General features: G+C 44.8%; 1 long non-coding RNA gene across 1 annotated transcript in view; it reads right to left on the reverse strand.

The window, feature by feature from the left end:
* Positions 1-20,991, reverse strand: part of LOC113913278 — a 68,827-nt gene that overhangs the window by 14,016 nt on the left and 33,820 nt on the right. The gene's annotated exons all lie outside the window — the stretch shown is intronic.

The following is a 20,991-nucleotide window of genomic DNA, read 5'->3' on the forward strand; positions in this document are numbered from 1 at the left end:
CGATTTCACACACAAAGGAAGAGAATTCAATACAGATTAAGAATTTTCCAGGGTGCCTGGGTGGCTCAGTCAGTTAAGCATCTGCCTTCAGCTCAGGTCATGATCCCAGAGTCTTGGGATGGAGCCCTGTGTCTGGCTTCCTGCTCTGTGGGGAGCCTGCTTCTCCCTCTCTCTCTCTCTCTGCCTGCCCCCCGACTCTCTCTCTCTCTCAAATAAATAAATAAGTAAAATCTTTTTTAAAAAATCTCCTTTAAAAAGAAGAAAAAAGTTTTTCCCCAAACTCAACAAATGTAACTGAGATTCAAAAACCTGGCTTCTCTTACAACTAAATAAGAAAAAGATAACTCATAAAACACTCTGTAAAAGGTCAAATAGGCAGTTCACAGAAACAAAAATAGAAACGGACCATGAAAAAGATGTTCAATCTCATTCAAAATTAAATACATACAAATTATGTGAAATACTATTTATTCACATAAATTTAAAAGCTTAATAATACCAAGTATTAGTGAGGGTAAAAAATAAACACTCTCCTATATTATTGATAGAAATGTAATTTGGAATATGCTTTTAGGAGACCAGTATAGCAAAACTTATCAAAATTTGAAATAGACATAGCCTTTGACTCAGGAATTTCTCAGCTAGGAATTTGCCCTACAGCTGCACTCACAAAAGTATGCCAATTTGTATAAGGACAGTCACCACAGCATTATTTGTAATAACAAAAACAGTGACAGTGTTATATACCTTAAATGTACAATAAGACACATAATAAATTATGATTCACACCTACAATAAATAGAATATGTACATAACAGAAAGAATGAGAATGATGTCAACCTATGCTGGCAAAGATCAAAAATAACCAAGAGGGGCACCTGGGTGGCACAGTTGGTAAAGCACTGGACTCGTGGTTTCTGCTTAGGTCGTGATCTCACTGTCATGACATCAAGCCCTGCATCAGGCTCCATGCTCAGTTCAGAGTCTGCTTGAGATTCTCTCTTTTCCTCTGCCCCTCCCCACCATGCTCTCTCCCTCTCCATATATATATAATATATGTTATATATTATATTGGTGTTATAATAATACATTAATATAATAAAATATTATAATAAATATAAATAAATACTATTAAATAATATAAAATAAATAAATAAATAAATCTTTGGCAAAAATAATAACCAAGAAATCTTCAATAAGAGAAGCAAGATGCATACTAGCATATCATATGATAGCCTTTGTGCACATAGTTTTTAAACAGTGTACATTAAATGAAAATACGTGAATTAAAATTCTCTAGGAGGATCTGCAAGAAATTGTTGAGAGTTATTGCACTTTGGAGAGAAACTATAGAAAATGAGAATGAGAGTAGAGAGGAACTTTGAACTTCTTTAAAATAAAATATTTAAATATGCCTATATATGTATTTATTTAAAATGTGTACATACTTTATTTTTAAGCATATTTACATAAGTGAATGTATGGATGTGTTTGTCTAATTATTTGTTTAGATAATTAATGAATATGGCTTGGAAAAGAATAAACTATACAACTCAAAGTCCATTCTGCAGCAGCTTTTTGTTCCAAAGGATAAGGAAGACACGAAATCAGGGTGGGTGTCTGGGAAAATACTGTGGAGCTGCTTTGTGCTGAGTAATAGGCACAAGGGATGGTGCCATTTTAAGTCCCATCATTTCTGTCATTATTTTTTTTTTTTACTTATTTTCTTAGTGTTTGCCCCAGAGATTACAACTAACATTTGAATGTGTAACAACCTAGCTCAGATTAATACAAACCTAATTTCAACAGTATACCACAACTTTACACCTGTGTAGCCCTGGCTCCTCCTCCCTCGTTTGTGCTATCATTGTCATGCAAATTAGATCTTTATACTTTGTATGTCCATCAACACAGATATATAGTTATGGTTTTATGCAGTTGTCTCTGAAATCAGATAGGAGGGGAAAAAAAGGAGTTACATACAAAAGTGTATTTCCACCACCTTTTATATTTACCTCGGTAGTTGCCCTTCTGGTACTTTTTGTCTTCATGTGGACTGAGTTACTGCCTAGTGTTCTTTCATTTCAGCATGAGGGACTCCCTCTCATATTTTGTAGAGCACATCTGCTGGAACAAATTCTCCCTGTTTTTGTTTATCTGAGAATGTCTTGGTTTCTCCTTCATTTTTTGAAGGATAGTTTTACTAGATATAGAATTCTTGGCTGACAGTGTTTTTCTCTCAGCACTTCAAATATGTCATCCACTTGTTTCCACCGCAAAAAAAAAAAAAAAAAGATAACATGTGAAAGCTCTTCATCTTAAGTATCTCTTGTAGTTATGTGTTGGTTCTGTCTTGGTCCTTTGAAGATTCTCTCTTGTATTTGGCTGTCAACAGTTTTAATATTCTGTGTCCAGGTGTGGCTCTCTTTGAGTATATCTTCATTGGGATTCATTAAGTTTCTTGGATGTTAATGTTTTTCATCCAAATTGGGGAGTTTTCAGTCATTATTCCCTCAAATATTCCTCTCTCTCTCTCTCTATCCACCCCACTCTTCTGGGACTTCTAGTATGTTTTTGTTAGTCCATCTGATGGTTTTCATCAAGTCTCTTAGGCTCTGTTCATTTTTCTTCATTCTTTTTTCTTTCTGCTCCTCAGACTAGATAATATCAATTGACCTATCTTCAAGTTCAGTAATTCTTCCTTCTATTTACTCCAATCTCCTATACAAAACTTCCAGTGAATGTTTCATTTCAGTTGTACTTTTCAACTCCATAATTTCTATTTGGTTCTTCCTTATAATTTCTAGCTCTTTGTTAATAATATCTATTTGGTGAGACATTATTCTCATGGTTTCCTTCAGCTCTTTGTGCATATTTAAAATAATTGACCTAAAGTGTTTGTTTAGTAAGTCCAATGCATGGGCTTCCCTGGGGACAGTTTCTATTGATTGCTTTTTTTTTCCTTCCTATAGATTGTATTTCATTTTTTTACATGTCTCATAATTTTTGTTGAAATTATATGTCATATAATGCTTATATTTTAAATAATATGTAATACAGAAACTCAATACATCAGATTCTCCCCTCTTCCCAGAATTTTTTTGTTGCTGTTCATTGCTGTTGTTGTTTTTTAGTGACTTTCCTGAACTACTTCTCTATGTTTTGTTGTGTGTGGCCACTGAAGTCCTTGCCAGTTAGCTTTGTAGTCAGCTACTGATCAGAAAGAGATTTCTTTAAGTGCCTGGAACCCATAAGTCTTCCAAGTCTTTGCCAGGAACTCTGTGTGCAGTCAAGCAGTTTACACCTTTGCCTTGTCCTTCACTTCCCCCTTGTACAGAGCCCCAAAGTTAGTCAAAGATAAGAGCTTATGGTCTTATTAAGTCTTTCCTGAGATGTGTAGATCCCTGGGCAGTCATACAAACCTACATATGCATGAATATGACTTTCTGTAGTCCCAGAAACTTTTCAAATTTCCATATGGACATCCCATTCTTCAGATTTACATTTTAAACCCTTTGGTTAACGTTTTGTTAGCCCCAACTGTTATCCAGTGCCTCAGGCAACTGAGATGTTCAACAATTGCTTCTCATTGTTTTTGACAAAAGCCCCTGGGTGCTGTTTGCACCTGGCAAGCTCCATGTCAGGTCAAATAAAGATAGCCTTAAGAATGGGGTCTTCCAGGGGCACTGGGTGGCTCAGTCAGTTAAGCATCTGCCTTTAGCTCAGGTCATGATCCCAGAGTCCCAGGATCAAGCTCTGTGTCCAGATCAAGCCCCGTGTGTCTGGCTCCCTGCTCAGCTAGAAGTCTGCTTCTCTGTCTGTCACTCTCCCTGCTCCTTCTCTCTCAAATAAATAAATAAAATCTTTAAAAAATGGGGTCTTCCAGGGAACAAGCAGATGGGTCAAATAATGACAGTTCTCTGGAAATGGGGCTTTGAAGGAGCTCCAGTCCCATTCTGCCCCCTTTAGTGACTGCCAGGCTGCCGGTCTTCACCATAATCACAGACTATCTGTTTTCTTTCTTTTCTTTTTTTAAAGATTTATCTATTTATTTCACAGAGAGAGAGAGAGCACAAACATGGGGAGCAGCAGGCAGGGGGAGAGGGAGAAGCAGGCCCCCCGCTGAGCAGAGAGCCCACTGTGGGGCTAGATCCCAGGACTCCGGGATCAGGACCTAAGCCAAAGGCAGATGCTTAACAACTGAGCCACCCAGGCACCCCAGGCTATCTATTTTCAAGACTTCAGTGGAGTGGGGGCAGGGGGTGGGATGGTAGGAATAGTGCAAATTAAAAGATCATAAAGCTCACTATTCTTATGGAGATTCAGCTATTTTTCTTGAACATTCCTTGGGTCACTACAAGCCTTTGGTTCATTTCCAGAGTTCTGAAAAATTTGATTCATACTATTTTTGCCAGTGTTCCCATTGCTTGTATGGAGGGAAGAATTTTCAGAAGTCCCTACTGCACCATTTTCACTGATGTCATTCTATTTTATTTAATTTTAATTAACTTAGATTTAAACAGCCACACAAGATTAGTGACTACTGTGTTGGATAGCACAAGTCTATAAAATACAATGTGAAGTCAGTTAGTCAATTGTAAATCAACTCTACTCTTATATAAGAATATTGGGGAGGGTATGTGCTATGGTGAGCACTGTGAATTGTGTAAGACTGATGAATCACAGACCTGTACCCCTGAAACAAATAGTACATTATATGTTAATAAAAAAAGAATATACAAATATAGTGAATTTAAAAGCACAAAAACAAAATGAATAACTTGTTTCAAATGTAACAAAATTTTACAACTTATTAAAACCTTTTAAAACTTCTCAGAAATATAACAAGAAATATAGATATCTTTCCGTATATATTTATGATGTAAAATGGGACCACCGAAGAAAGACAGTCCTAAGGGCTCCCATGTCCTCAATAGCACTGCTGCCCATTGATCTACACAGACTACAGATTACAACAGTGTGTACAGAGTTGGGGCCAACACCCCAGTCATGCCCAGGCCCATCCTCTTAACTTATAAAGAGATGTGCCATATTTTGTATCATTTCTGCTTTTCCAGGCGTGTTCATTTGGGTTCATTTTTAAAGTCACTTTGCTTATTTTGAGCATATCTCTGCCTTGCCCTCTGAGACCACACCCAGGGGATAGCGAGCTGGTAGGCCAGAGAGCAGCATATCCGTGTCTCTAACTATATGGACCTTTGTTTCATGAAAATATTGGCGGGGATATTTAGGGAACAGAACTACCCACACACCTTGTGTTTTCCTAGCCTGGAAAACACGATACCCCTGCCCTGATAACTCTGTAAGTAGGTTTGGTGGGACTACCCCAGTTTGGGCACTGGAAGTCCCATGGCCCCAGAAACCTTATTCCCAGGCTGACATGATAGCCAGTCATCCTATTTGCAAGTGACATAAGGCAAGAGCAGACAACACCCCGAATTCAGCTGGGGATAAAGGAGCATGCATCTTCACTAGGTTTTTGGCTACAGATTCGCCACATTTTGACAATCCCCACCCCCCTTTGTGCTGAAGAAAAATCGTCTTTTGTCAATCCTCTTTCATCTTGTAGGGCTTGGGACAAGAACTTCAGAGTCTTATCCCAAGAGCCAGAACAATGGCCATGACCAGGCCCTGAAAAGGAAAGTCTTTCCATTTCTCCACAAGTGAACAGCACACACACTGTCCTCAGTGTGGACAGCATCAGCATTCCTTCTATGTGACTTGGGGTCCCACCCCATGTGTAGACAGACAGACATCCACGTCACTCTGGGAGTGTCACCACTTAGAGTGGTGATCTGGCCAGCTAAACCCTGCCCTGAGCTTGGATGTCTGTATGGTTGATCGTTGGGGTGGCTCCCTTGATTGTGCATACACAGAGCTAAGTGTCAGCATTTGTTTTTTAAATCAGATAAAAAGTCAGAGCCACCAACCATCTCAATGTTTGGCATTGTGCTGACAAAATCTGAAGATGTTTTCACCGAGACCCCCAATGCCATTCTCTCCTTTTTCCTTTGTCTGGTTAATTAGCTCTTAATGTCTACTTTAGATCCCGGCTGAAGCTCCGCTTCTGGGAAGACTTCCCAGGCCTGCCATCACTCGCCCCCCACACTCACATGGCACCGGGCATTCTCCTTTGACCGCACTGCACATCGTCTTGCAATTACTTGCTCAGCAGTCCTGAACTTGTGGGGGACAAAGACGTGTCCGACTTGTTCATGGTTCTACCCAGCATGCAGTGCACAGTCCTGGCACCTCATGGGTGCACATTAAATAGCTCTGGAATGAGTGGTTGGTGGCCTGTAGTCAATTACCAGGTGCTCTTGACCTGAAACTTTCAAGTACCTGTCGTGTTAAGCTTTCCAAGATACCAAATACCATCTTTATTTTTACTGGAATGTTTGTCTCTGTACTTCTGGGGGAAAAAAATTGGGAAAGTGAATAATTAACATGATCCAAATTGACTATCACAAGAGCACTGTGAAGTATGCAGGCCACATATTATCATCTCCATTTTATAGATGAGGAAACAACTGAGCACCAAAATGGAAGGAAAGAGGGGGCAAGGACAGCTTCCACCTGCCTTCGGGAGTCAGGTGCTCTCGATTGCAGGCACCACCAAACACCCCATCTCTTGGGGCAGATGACATGTGCCCTCTAGCAGGTTGAGTGGGTTAAGTCGGGCTGGGTCTCATCACTAGCATTTGTAGGGAGGTTCTTCTATTTTACCTCTCATCCTCTTATTGCTTGTCCTCTGGGCTGCCAGAAAGTCAAGCAAGATGGATCGCTGCTGAATTAAATAGATGCTGGTGCCTCCGTTTTCTCTAGTTCAGTAAATTGAAGATAAATCATTTTGGTTTCAAACTGATACACTGGGGTTTAGGGTTAGAGATTTTTGTTCTCCTAGTTGATTGGATTTTTTTTTTTTTAAATAACATTGGTTCCACTCCTGGTTGAGTAAATGATGAATATTTGATTTCAGCTAATTGTTCAGTAAATTAGCACAGCTCACTCCAGGCATCAGTTCACAGCTCACTTCACCTCTAGCCCCTGAGAAACAAGGCAATTCCCTGCCCAGCACACCATGTCACACCCGCCCAGGCTGGAGCACCTCCAAGCATCAGCGCGCACACAGCACATGCCCACCAGGCAGAAGGGCAATGTGGAGATCTTTGCATCAACCCAGCTCAGGCTGCCATGGGCTCCCAGACTTCCCTGAAGCCAGCACTTTCAGGAAGGCAAACTAAAGCTGGGTGAGTCCAGGGTATCCACTGTTAGACGATCCAGAAAAAAACTGGTTTACTATTCCAGATCTCAGCCTGCCAAACCAGCTTTGGCACAAGACCACCAAAGCTCCCTTTCCATCATCTTTTAAGAGGCTTAACAAGGAAATAAGTGATGATATGCTGACATAGAGAAACACCATTCTTGTAAATCCCTAGGACACCTTCTCCCCCAGGGACCCTTCCTTGCCACCAAGGCTAAGTTCAGGGTCCCTTCTCCAGGATTCCATGTTACTGAGCATAAAGAGGAGGCACTTAGCTCTCTTTTTGTAAATTGCCTGTTACCATGCTGGCCTCCCCAACCAGACTGTGAGCTTCTTGGGAGAAGCAGATTTGCCTTAGCTACCTTTCTACCCAAGCACCCGTTCTTAGCATAGGACCTTACGCATCCCCTGCCTTCAGTGGCCTGTGTTTACATACTTCCTACATATACACGTGCTGCTCTCAATAAACGTTTATTGAACTCAACCTAAGTGGGCTATGCCCAGGACAGAGAATGTGGGTTTTTTTAGGGACCCTAACAGCCAAACAATTTAAATCAAATCTTTACCCATGACTTAGTCATGGAGGCTCTATTTACACATTTTGAGGTTTTTTTTTGAGTCTTTCTTCTTCCCTTTACTACTGATCACATCACTGCCCTGCACCATCCAGAGGTCAGGCCACATATGATATGTGGTGATGGACACAGGTTGACTAATACAAGTACACTCAAAACCATCGTACCCTGTCTGACGTCACCAGTACGGAGAAGCCAAATGACAGGGCCTCAAGTACCAACAGCTTACATGGGACCTCCCTAATTTATTTCCTCCTCCCAGGGAAAGAGTTTCAGTTGTAACGCAAGTGCATGAATTCAAAAGGCCATTGCCATGCACACTTATTCAGACCTGCATCTGGTTGTCCCAGGGAGCGGGGCCATTGGCTGGATGCAGGTGAGATGGGGACACGAGCCACCCTCTCCGTGGGCATATCGTCCCCTGTTCACTGCACGTGTAGGCAAAACCACCTGCCAAGATAAAGCCCCGCTATTGGTCAGCTTCATTTTCATGTCATCTTAACCCAGGCATGGACTGGCACTACACTCCGGGCCATAGGGCTACGCATGTGAAAGAAAATGTAGGTCCTCCCCAGGTGCCTCCAGGACAAGCCGGGATAAGGGAAATTGTTGAAATCACAGGAATGACATGAGAATACATTTTTTAAAAGGAAGAGAGCGAGAAAGCCGGACAACGACGGGTCTTGGAGAAAGACATGTGACAGAGGGTAGGAGAAGTGGGAAGCCTCTGAGAAGGAGCAACAGGAGAGATGAGAGGAGAACACTGGGGCCTGGCTTCGTTCATTCATCCCATGATACAGCACACCCGGTACGAGGCTCAAGAACACAAGGGACACTGGACTCCACGAGTCAGTGCCCCGCGAGGAGCCTGACAGTTGGTGTGAGACAGAGGGGCAGGCCGGGGGGGGGAAGCAAGCGCCCAGAACCAGCTCTGCACATGGATTCACCAGGGGCTGATGTCTTCCAGAGAAGAACAAAATCCAAGGCCCAGCTTTGGGTGGCTCATGCTGGCTGACTTGGAGATTGCTCATAAAAATTTTGACTAGGTTAGTTACTCAGTAAAATAGTTCACCCTGCCCTGGCTGAGGCCCAGGTTATATTTGACAAGTGTCCAATTTAGATATTTGTTACCCATGATTCTACAGTATGAATCAAAATGGACAAAATTCTCGGCACCCCCCCCAAATATACTTCCCACACTGTCCCTCTTTTACTAACACCATCTCCAGAAAACAGGTCAGCCCTTCCATCCAAATAAAAAGTATATGTCTAAAAAAAAAAAAAAAAAAGGTATAGGTCTAAACTGACCAGCCCACCTTCCTCCCACAGGGCGATTTGTCTCATTATATAGACCAGGGCAGGCAGTACTGCCTGTGAAGGCCCCTCCCCAGCCTAAGGGCTCGCGGCATGCTGTCCTGCCCCTGATGGCTACTCACGCCCCACACCTGAAACGCAGCTCGGATCCTTTCTACCGCTGAGCTTTCTGCCTGGCTGTTGTGGTTCAGTTATCTACAACAGCCAAGATATGGAAGCAACCCAAGCGTCGGTCAAGAGATGAATGGATAAAGAAGACATGACACATCATAGAATATTACTCAGCCATAAAAAAGGATGAGATCTTGCAGTTTGAGACAACACGGTTGGACCTGGAGAGTATTATGTTAAGTGAAATAAGGCCAAGAAAGACAAATACCATATGATTTCACTTATATGCAGAATCCAAAAAACAAAACAAATAAACAAAAGCAGAAATAGACCCATAAATACAAAGAACAAACTGGTGACTTTCAGACGAGGGGGGTTCTGGGCAGCTGTGGGGAAGGGGAGTGGGAGATATGGGCTTCCAGTTATGGAATGAAGAAGTCACGGGAATACAGTCAATGATACTGTAATAGCGTGGTGTGGTGACAGGTGGACGTAAGCTGCACTTGTGGTGAGCCCCGCATCACATACAGACTGTGGAATCACTATGTTGTACACTTGAAACTAATGTAACGTTATGTGTCAAATCTATATCAATAAAAAAAAGAATATATCCAATATATAATAAAATCTGGGGAAAAAAGTGGAAGAGTGAACGAGACCAATGAAATCTAACAGAAGAGAAACCAGGACAAGGAAAAGCATTTGAGGGACAGAAGGGAGAATATGCAATCTTCATAAAACTTCACTGGATGGATTTGAACCTTTCATTAGCAACCACGGATGCTTCGCACCAAGCTTTTGCTCGTCTCTCAACGATGGCCAGGAGTTCTGCCATAAGACCACCTGTCCTGTCTCCCCCATCCCCCCTTGTGGAAACAATCGGAAGTCCTACCTTGGCGTCTTCCTTCTGGGTGTCAAGTGTTTCAAACATATCACCTGTGTTTATTCTCACACAGGAATCCTTAGTAGCCTTTTCTTCGCTTTACATCATTTAAAATGTAAACATTAAAAGAGAAGCAAAGCCCATTTAAGACTAAATAACGCTAGCAATGGAGAGCCCAGGAGGACCGTGGTGGGGCTTAGAGCCAGGTTCGCCGGGGTGATCTAAGGGGAAAGCCTCGGCCTACATGCCCCAAATCGACCCTCAGCCAGTCACCTGGCCCTGGGAGGCTCCAGCCCAGAAAACGGCGAATCATCATAAAGCCCTTCAGTTTCTGGGGTACTCACGGAGCTGGATTCCTGAAGGCGAGCGAACAAAGCGCTGTTCTTTTGGCATGTTTGTGTTGGACGCCCAAGTGTCTGTAAAAGGACGAGTATCTACTAGTAGATTAACATTAAGAAAAAGTCAAGATTAGGGAGAGGAAAAAAAAAATCTGAGAGTCTGTAGCAGTTCAAACGCCGGGCCTAACTGACTCCTGGCCACCGAGCGACTCGTGCCTCCTCCTGACCTCGCTGCTGGTCACTGGGGAGGGGGCGGCCAGGGGTCCCCCGGGCGGAGGGCGACAGCCAGCCGGGCTGCAGGGGCAGTGCGGAGGAGGCCCGCTACCCCGTTCCCCTGCTTGCCCCACCCTCCACCCCTGCCCCTGCCGGCATTGTTCCACCCAGTCAAGCCTGTTCAACAATTTCTCTTCTGAAACAGCCCCTTTGATGCAGCCTCATTCTGTGTTCAGTGACATGAAAGAGATACTAATGCCGATTATCAAAGGCATGTGCTCCAAACCGCCGAGCGCCTAATGCCTGAGGGATGTAACTTTATCTCTTCTCCGACTTCCCCATCCTCCCGCTGTGCAGGGCTCGGCGGGCAAGGAGCATATCTTTTTTTCCCCTCCTAATTTCACATCAGATGTTCATCAGAGTGAGGGGGACATGAATTCATACCGTCAGCTTGTAGATCACACTCAGGAAAACACGCTTCATGGAGCCAAACACCAGGGGAGAAAGCTGACACCCGGGGCTCACCGGGGAGCTGGCTTGGCCGAGGACGGGCCTGCAGGCCTCTTCCTCCACGGGCCCCCTCGTGTGGGCCCCCTCATGGGGAGAGTGCCACCGCACAGTCCCATGGAAACTCGGGTCAGTCCCTTCCTCAGAATGAAAGATCTGGCACTTTCCAGGACTGGGCTAATGCTTTTCCGTTCTGGACATTCAAGATAGGAGATGTCCAACAACAGAGGTGTTGGACACAGCAGGCCTGCAGTGGGATAGTACATAACCATGACAATGATGTGTAGAAGAAAATTTCATGACGGGCAAAAATGCTCATCCTGCATCACTAAAGGGGAAAAGGGAGTACAAAACACTATGTGCAGAATGATTTCAGAATGATGATTTCCGTTTTCTAAAATGAAACGGGGTGGAGTGTGTGTTTGTGTGTGTGTAGAGGAAAGTCGAAAAGGAATTCTACCAAACTGGCCCCAGTGGTTATGACAGAGCAATGGGACTGTACGTGGCTTTGCTTTGATTTTTTTTCTTTGCTTACATATATTTCCTAACTTGGCCACAAAGTGCATTATTTCTCTATGCTATAAAAATGTAGGATTCAACTGACTGATGCATAGTAAGGAAAAGGAAATTGTTCTTTTAAAGAAACTGTCTGTGGTGTAGACAGAACGTAGCCATACCCAAAGGGACAATTTTTAATTACTTATTTGTATTTTTTTTTCCAAAAGAGCCAGTAACATAGCAAACTTCTCTGCACCTGCTAATTGGATCTGCTGATTCCCCCACCATGTGGCACCAGCAGCAGGGATAGAAATCTCAATTCAGTTGTGAAAATGAGGTGGCCAAAATGATTCTCACTACCTACCTCAGAGTCATTTTCTCTCAGGCTCTCCAGGGAGGAATGTGTTAGGACCGCACACCTTTATTGCTCTAGTTCTGGGATTAAATGAGGTAATGGAGGAAAATTGTAAATCGCAACTCACAATACAAATGTGGGTCCTTGGGTCTGTTGTCAGCTGTATGGCACCTGGGAGCAGTCCTCGCCCCCACCTCGATTAGCCTTTGAGCTAAGTGTCTGTCTCCCATTAGCCTTTCAGGTTTGAGTTTCAGGCCCCAGCAGAAGGAAGGAAGGTAAGCTGTCCCCTCCCCCAAGATCTCACTGAAGATAGCTGGGCCCTGGGAGAGCCTGACGTGTCTGAGAATGGTCTGAGAATGCAGTCTAATAGCAGGACACAGGGAGAGAAACCCAGGGAAGACATAAAGCAAAGATGGTCAGTGACCAGATGAGGCTCTTCAGTATCGGGCCCACGGAAGTCATGATTAGAGGACAGGAGGAAAAAGAAAATACTTGTGGGCTAGTATGAGAGTCAAAACTCAACTGGAGTTTCTTGCCATCTAGAAACTACACACACCATAAATATGTGTGTATTCCTCACACACACACCTGGGCCTGACACTGTCTTCTTCATTCAGTTACTGGTTGGAAAGGCTGTATCAGTGTTAGTCGTGAGCCTCCCTGGGCTTCGCAGCATTAAAGGTATCTGCAGGCCCACGAACAAGCCCAAACACCGAAGGCCGGTCTAGGCAGCAGGCTCAGGGGGTCTGATTTCCCACAACTGTACATGAATGGGTTTGCTGCTGAGAATCAATACTGCAAAGGGCGCTTTCTCACCCTAGCTAAACTAATATTTGGTCTCAGGCCCTTTGAACAAAACACAGCCTTGGTTTCTGATGAGCAATCCTATACATGAAAGAACAGAATGAGAGCCAAACAGAACAGCAAGAAATCTAAGTTGATTTCTCCTTCAATGGAGCTGTAGAAAGCAACTCTTTGCCTTGCTAACCCCTACCAAATATGACCCATTCCAGACTGAGCATTCACTGAACATTCCGTGTTCCCGAAACACCGGGACAGCATTGCCCCTGGCTCTTCTGCTCTGAGGTCCATTTGGCCAGAGCAGAGATACCACCCCCGCCCCCCCCCCCGCCCCACCCCACCTTGTGGTCCAGGACCCTGCATCCTTTCACTGAACTCCTGACCTAGAATGGTGACTCACTAGGCCACTCTGAGGCTGAACCCCACAGCCCGACCCGTGGGCCTGCCCTGATCCATGGAACTGTGCTGGTCCTGCAGGCACCCACCTCCCCTTTGCCCAGAGCCCCCCACGGGCATCTGCTGCCCTCTGCTGCCCCCAAGCGGCCAACAGCACAGGCCTTTGAAGGGCCTGGAAGGGCCCAGAAGGCTTCCAAGGGCTGCCCCTCCAAACCAGTGCCCTCCGCAACATGGTAAATCCGATTCCAACTGTATGCATTCTCTTCATGAGGTCCGTGCTTCCCCAAATGGAGGTAAAGCTAAGACACACAACTAACTGCATGCCCTTCAGCCAAGGGCTCAGCTCCTGGGATTGTTTTTCCTGATGAAGTTTAGCGTAATGAAGAGGAAAAAACACAAAACTACGAATCAAGGGAACCAAGTTCTAGACCTGGTCCTTCCATCTTGCTAACAGGTAACTTAGCTCCCCAGAAAGTTTCTTCATGAGTAATACCTTTTCTATCTACTCAGGGAGGGGTGATTTAGGAAATGCACCCTGGAGCATGGGGACACCTTGATGAAAATAAAGCCCTCCCCAGGTAGGATTCCCAGATGAAACACACTTTGCCCACAGAAACTGGAATGCACAGAAACAATGAGTACTTTTTTAGCGTAAGTACATCTCCAGTGTTTCATGGGACAGACTGATAGTGAAAACGTTTTCACCGTTTATCTGGAATTCAAATGTGACTAGGCATTGGTCTGGGGGAGTTTTGTTTGTTTCTTTTTTGTTTTATTTAGGGAGTTTGTTTTCTCCTAAATCTGGCAACTCTATCCCCAAATGTCAGGCATCCCTATGTGAGTAGGACTAACACTCCTTAAACACCTTCCCCACAGTCGGCTTCCCAGCAACATGATCCCGTGCCCTAAAACACAGCTATAGCATTTTCTTATGGGAAGGAATAGAACGAACTCAGAACTCCCAGCTGGAGGACGCCTGCGTATGGGAGGTCTGCAGGCCCCAGTACCTCTTTCTGCTTATGCCGGGCACCTTAGGACAAGGGCACCAGCTGGCCTTGGGAGTTGCCTCTTATCTGGTTCCAGCTAATATTTTTCTCAAAGTCAGAGATGAAAAACACTTTTAAAGCCCCAACATGTTTCAGACATCTGTTACTCATTTTCTTTGGTGGTGATTTTGTCTTAATCTTGTCTAAGGGCTCAAGCATGCATCTGACTATCTGCTTTGGGTTCTAAGCTGGCGGAGTTCTGGAATTGGTGTTTCTCCCTAGATGGGAGACATAATGCCTGCATGTGTTCCCAAAGCCACTGGACACACATTGCTTCATTTCATCTTCAAATGGGAGATAACATGGCACAGAGCAATAGGCCTCAACACTGGCTGCATGCTGGAACTATCTGGGGAGTTTTTTTAAACCCCGATACCCACACCACACCCCAGACCAGTTATCTTGGAATCTCTGAGGGTGGGGACCCTGGCATCGGCATTTCCCAAGGTCTCCAAGTGACTCCGATGTGCATACAGGACTAAGAAAACTGGTCCAGAACAGTGGTTCTCAAACTGTGGTCCCTGGGCCAGTGGCACGAGCATCCCCTGGGAACTTGTTAGAAATGCACGCCCTTGGGCCCACCCACCCGCTGAATCAGGAACCTGGGGTGGGCTGTCCAGTGATTCTGATGCATCCCGACCATCAAGGACCACTGGCGCAGAGGAAAGTGCAGGCTTTCAAACATAAAACAATCTGGCCCCGGTTGTAACCCCAGAGCTACCACCAAGGACCTCTCAAAAATTCAGCTTCTGCATCTGCAAAATGGAGGTGATGCTATCTACCTTGTGCATCTAGTGGGGGAAGATTAAATGAAATCAGGTGCATGAGTTGCCTAGGAAAAAACCTGAAAAGAGCTCGGCAAATGCAGTGAGCAGCCCCCTAGTTCACACACATAAAGGGAGTTCCTAGGATATTGGTGCTGAAGCCAGGTGGCCATGATTTGGCACTCGGTCAGCACATGGCACTTCCCTCAGAACAACTCTGTGAGGGACGAGGGGCAAGCATCACAGTCTCCATCTCACAAGGGGAGGCGCTAAAGGCTCGAAGACACTTGCCAGAGATGCCACGAGTCTGGTCCAGGCTGGCTAAGCCCACGGCGGACGGACCCTACTACAGGGCTCTTTCTCTGAACCCGTGTGTCACGCCCATGAGTGATGCTAATATCCACCCGGAACTCTGAGCAATAGCATGCCGGATTCACACGACAACCTCAGAGGGAGCTGTTATCAGTATCCTCACCGACACAGGGAAATGAGTACCCAGGCCAGCTCCCTGGGGGACAACCTGTGTGGTCACGTGGGCCTCATACATGGTGGAATGTTCTGGGCCCTGCAAATTGTGCAGCTGATCCTGCTTCGGGCAGAGACTTAGCAACTTGCACCAGGCCACCCATCTGGGAGGTGGCAGAGCCTGGATTAAAACTCTGGGTGTTGCTCCAGGCCTGGGCTCCTGGTGAGAACACTCTGGTTCCAAGAGTGAGCACCTCTTACACAGGCAAACACTGAGCAGAAAAGGAATTTCACATGTTACTGGCAGAGCAGGGGAACTTAAAGCACTCTGAGTGCTTGTGAAGGGGCTGACCCGTTCATATTTATGACATTGTTTGCAGAAATGGAATATTAATTTTAAAGTGCCAAAGATGCAGATCTATTTTTGTTTCTATTTATCTGTAATAGAAAATCAAACTCGGTCATTTTTCTCCTCCCACTTCAAGAAAATCTACTCAGAACATTCCCCAAACTTGAGGGCACCTGGTAAATCACAGCGCCTGTCTTGGTCAGCATGGGCGGCTATCACAAAGGCCCATAGACCTGGTGGCTTAAACAGCAGAAATTTCTCACAGTTCTGGAGGCTGGAAGTCCAAAAGCCGGTGCCAGCATGGTCCAGTTCTCGTGAGGGCCCTCTTCCAGGTCGCCTACTTCTTGACAAGTGAGAGGACATGAGAGCTCTCTGATGTCTCCTCATAAAAACATCAATCCCATTCATGAAGGCTCCACACTCACAGCCTAATCATCCCCCAAAAGCCCCACTTCCTGATACCATCACACTGGGGGGTTAGAATTTCAACATAGAAATTTTGAGAGGACACACACATTCAGACCATTGCAAGGCCTATGCTGGGACTGTCATGACCTCATTTCCTTCCTAATGTAAGCAAACTGCCCCAAATTTCACGGTATAGTGGTTTCCCTAGTTGTATAAGACTGTGACACAGATGCAGAACTGGCAACATCCTGGACCCCCTCCTCTTTTCTTCTCCATGACACGACCCTAGGATTCTCTCTTCTGTCCTTCCAGCCCTCCCTGTCAGACCCTATAGGATTTGCACAGGTGTATTCACACTTTAACACTGCTATAATCCACATATACTTCTCCCCAGTGTTTGCCATCAGTGGGATGAAAAGCTTTATTCCCATTAAAACACTTTCAGGTATGTGTCAGAAACCCTCTGGGGGCCTGAGGAGAAGGGGGCAGCAGAATAGCCCACACAGGTGCCATCGGCCTTGTGTGAGAGAAAATCAGCCAAAAATCTGTGAAGGAAATCCAAGGGCATTAATGAGCCACTTTCCCTCTCTAATTCTCCTCGCCCTGCCCCTCACCCAATTCACCTTTCAGTCTGTTCTGCCTGGGGTACTAACAGATTTCTTGCTGGCAACTCTCCTCTTTTTGTTGACATATTCAGTATCTCCTTAGGACATAAGCTGGTTCTGGAACATGGAGTTGGGTGGCCTCAGGCATGTGCCACCATTAGGATCTAGAACCCCAACTCTGTTCTTCCCTGACAACCCATCTTCCTTGTGGGTTGGAAGGGTTTTCTCTTTCTTGTTGTCATCAGGGGTCCTGAGCCCTCCCAGAAGAGCAGTATTCTGCCCTTTCCCTGCTAGAGCAGGACACGCCCCCTCGCCCTGTCTAGGACTCAGCAGACACCCCTACACTTAACACCGGAAGATATGGGCTCATAGTCATGAAGGCTAAGTTAGATCTCCATGGCAAACACACCAAACAGGAAGGAGAAAGGAGTGGGCAGAGAAACAAATAGGTATGAGGCAGAAATGTCCCACTTGTGTGTCCCCGGGGGGATCTGGGACTCAAAGTTCAAGTCAACTGTAAGCCAATGGGAGGTGTTGGGTATTCTAACATTGCACATTCCAGAGTCCCAGCTCATTCCGGCTGAGTTCAATCTAAACCACTTGAAGTTTAGAGAACTATGTTTGAAGAAACCATGAAAGAGAAATTGCAGTTGGAAGCAGGATGCGATTAGAAAATGGGTAAGAACTTCAAAAAAGGAAGGAAAAAGATTAAGATAAATTTCAGCCAAGTGTCTGCATTGATAATGAACAGACTCAAGACAACCGTCTTGGGAGAAGAAAAGGGCCCTGGTGGATGGAGACAAGCCCAAGGCTCTCCGGGGAGGAAGGTACTATCTGAGTCAACTGAATGGTTGACGACACTCGAGTGAGGACCAAATGGACTATTTGTGAAGGAAGCACATCTGTTCAAATTTCAGTTTCCAGAGGTGAATGGATAGCTAATAACTAAGTCCCAGGGAAAAAGAGAAGGGAGAAGATGATACTGAATGTCAACAACTCAAAACCTGGAACATAACTAAGGAATATTGTAGCACATCACACAATGCCCTATGTAGATTGTCATTTAACACTTTTCTTCTAATAATCATATGTTTTAGAGAAAAGAGTGGAGTGGACAACAGACGCCAGAGAATGCACACACAAAAAGAAGAACAGATCTGAAAAAGACAGACCTCAATGCAAACAATGCCCTTATAGACTGGTCAAGAAGGTGTAATCCAAAGACTATGTGGTTGTTTAGGTTAGCCTAAAAATAGAGGATAATGAGAAAAGGAAAGTGTAAAAAAGTAATTCTGGAGGTTTGGAATGAAGCAGAAATATTTTAGCAAGGATTTGCTTCGATCAAGTATTCAAGCTGCGTTGCCGAATTCATGATCTGGTCATTTACCGTTTTCATCCGGTGTTAAGTGTAGGGGTGTCTGCTGAGTCCTAGACAGGGCGAGGGGGCGTGTCCTGCTCTAGCAGGGAAAGGGCAGAATACTGCTCTTCTGGGAGGGCTCAGGACCCCTGATGACAACAAGAAAGAGAAAACCCTTCCAACCCACAAGGAAGATGGGTTGTCAGGGAAGAACAGAGTTGGGGTTCTAGATCCTAATGGTGGCACATGCCTGAGGCCACCCAACTCCATGTTCCAGAACCAGCTTATGTCCTAAGGAGATACTGAATATGTCAACAAAAAGAGGAGAGTTGCCAGCAAGAAGTCTATCAGTACCCCAGGCAGAACAGACCGAAAAACCAAACCAGGATTTTTTTTGACTACATCTGGATCATCTCTCTGAGCCTAAGGCTCTCTGCATTCCTACTCTCTCAGCCTCGCAGGAGACCCCACTCACTGTTGCCCACACATCTCTGAGTGCAACACAGGGGTTCTCTAATCTAAGAAGCAACCACACAAAGCCCTTGTTGTGTGAGACTGGAAGAAATAGGGAGCCAACTTCCCAGTGACATAAGAAAACTCAGCACATAGAATAGACGGGCTAATTTGCAATGACGTGGATGGAACTGGAGGGTGTTATGCTCAGTGAAATAAGTCAATCAGAGAAAGACACGTATCATATGACCTCACTGCTATGAGGAATTCTCAATCTCAGGGAACAAACTGAGTGTTGCTGGAGTGGGAGTGGGGTGGGGGGGATGGGGTGGCTGGGTGATAGACATTGGGGAGGGTATGTGCTATGGTGAGTGCTGTGACTTGTGCAAGACTGTTGAATCACAGACCTGTACCTCTGAAACAAATAATGCAATATATGTTAAGAAAAAAAAAAGAAGAAGATAGCAGGAGGGGAAGAATGAAGGGAGGGGGAAATCGGAGGGGGAGACGAACCATGAGAGACGATGGACTCTGAATAACAAACTGAGGGTTCTAGAGGGGAGGGGGGTGGGGGGATGGGTTAGCCTGGTGATGGGCATTAAAGAGGGCACATTCTGCGTGGAGCACTGAGTGTTACGCACAAACAATGAATCATGGAACACTACATCAAAAACTAATGATGTAATGTATGGTGATTAACATAACAATAAAAAATTTAAAGAAAAAAAAAAAAGAATAGATGGGCTACTGCATCTCTCTCCCTAGGATCAGTCCCAGGTCTACCTCTTTCTCAGTGTATGATTTGGAGCACATTACTTCTTTAAGTTTCTACTTCCTCATCTGTAAGACAGGGATGATGACGATCACAGAATCTTCCTCTTTGGATTGTGCCAATGTGCTCTTGCCGCTAGAGGAAGGGAAGACTTGCATCCTTGTAGGGCTTCCAAACATCCAAGAGATGGTGATGCCATGACGACAGGATGGAAGTCAACAATCAAGGGATCAAAACAACTCAATGTAGAGACAGACAGAGCTCCTAATATTCCCCAAATTTTCCATTTAGTTAACTATTCATTCAGAATTAACAAAGAAGTTGAGATCTTAACACCAAGGAGGGGCAAGGCTGCAGTGCCTTGACATGGTACTTTGTTTCTATAATGCCATGCTCTGCTTGGCTCTGGATTAAGAAATCCACCGTTCATTTCTTTTTTACTTGGATTAAATTCATCCTTTCCAGGGCGCCTGGGTTGCTCAGTCGTTAAGCATCTGCCTTCAGCTCAGGTCATGATCCCAGGGTCCTGGGATCAAGCTCCATGTCGGGCTTCCTGCTCGGTGGGGAGCCTGCTTCTCCCTCTGCCACTCCCCCTGCTTGTGTTCCCTCTCTCACTGTGTCTCTCTCTGTCAAATAAATAAAATCTTTAAAAAGATAAAAAATAAAAAAATAAATAAAATAAAAATAAATCTTACAAAATTCATCCTTTCCTTCCTTTAACTCAACTAAATACCTATGGGTAAATGTTGACCAGGGAAACACAGGTTTGCTGGTTTGTTGGTTTTTTTTTTTTTTTAATATGGACTAAATGATGTCTCCAACCATCATGGCTTTGCCAGTAGACTTAACTGCCCAAACTGCTCTTTTCTGGGCAGGAATGTTGCATACAAAGCAATACAGGATTCTGTGGTTGTGGGAGAAAGTAAGTGTTCTCATTGAACAGCTTACCCATCACATAGCTATCTGTCAACAGGGGCTAGTGGAATGGGTGACGTTCACTTGGATGGGAGCAGGCCAACGTCCAATTGTCCTGTTTATCCTGGCGAGGCTCAGAGGGCAGTACTAAACGGACATCTTACGTCAATATGGGGATGGTCTCACTTAAGAATCACCGATTTTTACAAATGGAACATTTGAACATCTCACTCAGAGATGATTATTTATGGCTGAATCAAAGGCTTTCTTTAATGAGAAAAACATCTTTGATATTAGAAAATCTTCCTCACACATGTGCACATTGGAAAAGTGCAAATGCTTCAGAATGTGGGAGGAACACCAAATGGGGCAGGTCGCAGGTCCTATTTATTTCAACCACTTCCCGGCTTGTCAGACAAGAGGATTGTGGTGTCAGAAAGAAGAGAGTGAGACAAAATTTACGTATTTTGATCACGTTAGACCCTGTCAGTTTGGCCTGTGAAGTGTTGGGAAGAGCGTCCTATGAGCTTGGACGGGTGGCTGGCAGAAATGAATGGTAACATTGAGGAGGTTCTTCCTTA

Source organism: Zalophus californianus, chromosome 14 (genome assembly GCF_009762305.2).
Source record: "Zalophus californianus isolate mZalCal1 chromosome 14, mZalCal1.pri.v2, whole genome shotgun sequence".
NCBI classification, from domain to species: Eukaryota; Metazoa; Chordata; class Mammalia; order Carnivora; family Otariidae; genus Zalophus; species Zalophus californianus.